Raw genomic sequence first — 3,039 nt, 5'->3', positions numbered from 1 at the left:
AAAGAACATATATATTCTTTCCCCTTATTCTCGAAACGGCTGACCTATATTCGCCAAAAACTTATCAGCACGTCTCTCCATCAGTAGAAATCGAATGTTTTTCGAATCATTCAAATCGGTTAATCCATGCGCCCGAAATCGTAGACGAAAAATTGTATCCAAGCATAAATACACACACATCAATTTTTCTAAGGTATGTCAAAATGTTCAGGAGCTTTTGAAACGTAGAAATATATACAAATTTTTTATTTCGATTTTTTGCGATTACAAATACTTACCCTACGGGATGTTAAAAGATGGATCTTTATAGAAATTTTAAATTACGGTACAGCAATTTGTCTGAAAGCACAATGTCATGTCATTACTAATAGATTTCAAAATTATTAAGCATAAAAAAGCACTAAATGAACAATTATGCATTCATTTTACAAGTGCCAAAAATTTAGTTTTTTTAAATATTTCATAGTGTGTAGATAATTATCGGTTAGTAGTTTATTTTCCCAAACTGTTAAAATATTTTATTCAGCCCGAATTAGTTTAATGCATCCCTATTGTGAAAGGCATTACTTTAAAGGGTCGCGTTGGACCGTCTCAAAGAGTAATATGCGCATCGAATCGGAGCACTCTTCTGAATTTCTATATAATAATCATTTATTATAGCCACGAGAATTATAAGCCACAATAGCGTCCATCAGCAGAACGGAGAGCGAAATTCGACGCGCGGTTGAACACTCAGTGCAATTAATTTTGAACAATAATGCTTCTATTTATATTAAGTACATCATATAAACAAATAACATTTGCTGGTGCAATTATAAGATCTAATATTTAACTGTAATATAGTATAGCAAGATGAACTATGTTAGATTTCGTTGCAAAATAATTTTATAAGAAAAAATAGTTTTGTTCACATTTCAGGTAAATGATTGCAAAATTACTGAAATATTATGAATTTATACATAAATTTATTATAATTAAAATACATTGAAAGAAAACATTATGATAATAATGATTTTATTTGCAATATTTGCATACGGATTGTAGTACCTACACAAATTATTACTCAAAATGATATTCAAAACTAGTTGGTATTGGTATTTAGCCTTGAGGCAAGTTACATGAACTTCCCGATATGTGTAAATAATCGATTTAATCAATAAAAAATAAATTAACTTATGGGTGGATTTATTACACATAATTGAAAACGAACGAACACGTTAACTCGGAGTATTTTCAAAAAGCAACTTTTCAAAAATCAACAATTATTATATTTGAACCAGTTTCCGTAGAATTTTAATGGTTTAGTATGTTTATTAGGACCAAGTATTATATTGTTATAGCAAGTGAATCGTCTAATTTTAATTTGAGCTAACGTCAAAAAAACTACTCATTTTCTCAAACTTTGATGAATTTTTAAAATTAAACTACTTGTCGTAAGGCCGTAATATTACCGTAAGTTCTATAAGACCATGATATATATCGCTACAAAAATTCCATAAAAATCGACTTAATTTTTTTTTTTTCAACAGTTAATTACAAGAAAACGACTCGGTAGATTTTCACCTAAAACTAATCAGTACCATTCCCAACTAATATCTTTCGAACAGTTTTTGATTTTTTAAAATTGGTTCGGTAGGATGAGCTTAAATGTGGACGAAAAGTTTAACACTTTTTTTCAAATTACGAAGAAACGGCTTGTCAGATAGTCGCACAAAACTGACAAACGATAGTCCTCATCGAAATACATCAAATGGCTTTTAAATTTCTGAAATCGGTTCAGGCGTTTTTGAGAAAACGTCGATGAAAGGTCTAATTTTGACAAATGCCAAAATAACGATACCAATTTTTGCAAACTTTGACGAATTTTCAAAGCTAAACTAATTGTTGTAGGGCCGTAATATTTTAATATGATCTAGAAGACTATAGTATCTACCGCCAAAAAAATAATGATAAAAATCGTCGAAAAAAAAAATTTTAACACTTTATTACAAGAAAACTAATCACCACGATTCCCAATTAATATCATTGGAACGGTTTTTGAATTTTCATAATCGGTTCAGAATTGCGGGCTAAAACGTGGACGAAAAAATTTTCACTTTTCTGCTATTTATAAAGAAACGTCTCGGCCGATCGTCTCACAAAACTGACAAACGATAGTCCTCATCGAGATACATCAAATGGCTTTTAAATTCTTGAAATCGGCCCAGCCGTTTTCGAGAAAACGTCGATTTACTCTCATTCGATTCAGAATAGCTTGAAACGTCGAGAAAACATAAAATTAGCGAATCGAATTTTTTGATGAAAACATAAACTTCTCCTTCGGGAAGTTAATATTACCTAATTGTTATATACAAATAAAAATATCAATCTGTCTTCCAAAACTTAAAATAATTTATTTTTGCGCTACCATTTCAAAATAAATTTATATTAACTTTAACGCACAAAGTATCTGAAGAGTCCTTTCAAATTAATTCCTCTCTCAACAAAAACTATGATGGATTCACTTGATTATTATACAGCCTTTTCATATGAATTACGAATTAACGCTTCCAATATCAATACCCATTCATATTTGATCTGTTTTCATTGTGTTCACACCTATTTTAGTCTACAATGTGAAATAAAGTTTTAACAAAGAGTAAGACCCTCTTTTAATATTTTATATTTTCTGGCTTATTGAACAAGGTTATTTCAGAAATTTGTTATGGTACATTAGAAGGTATACTTTATAATCATAATTGAAAGAGAAGTAGAATGCTTTTCTTAATAATCGAAGGGAATAATGATCGATATTTAAACCATATAAAAATATACAAATGCTTTTGTAATAATGAAGTGTCTGCTTAATAGTTACCTGATCTATTTAATAATAAATATTCGAATTATTGTTGTACATATTGCAAAATAACTATGCAGTTATTTCGCAGTAAATAAAGCACCTGCATTAAAATCGTATATAACTTAGCCATTCGAATGAATTAACTGCATGTAGAATTTAGTTATTTAAACTGAAGTAAAACAGTAATGGAACAAATTTGT

The sequence above is a fragment of the Ctenocephalides felis genome, unplaced genomic scaffold (genome assembly GCF_003426905.1).
Source record: "Ctenocephalides felis isolate EL2017-DRISC unplaced genomic scaffold, ASM342690v1 CF-g0.4_SCAFFOLD_01604, whole genome shotgun sequence".
Lineage (NCBI taxonomy): Eukaryota > Metazoa > Arthropoda > Insecta > Siphonaptera > Pulicidae > Ctenocephalides > Ctenocephalides felis.
Note: the sequence above shows the minus strand (reverse complement) of the source record.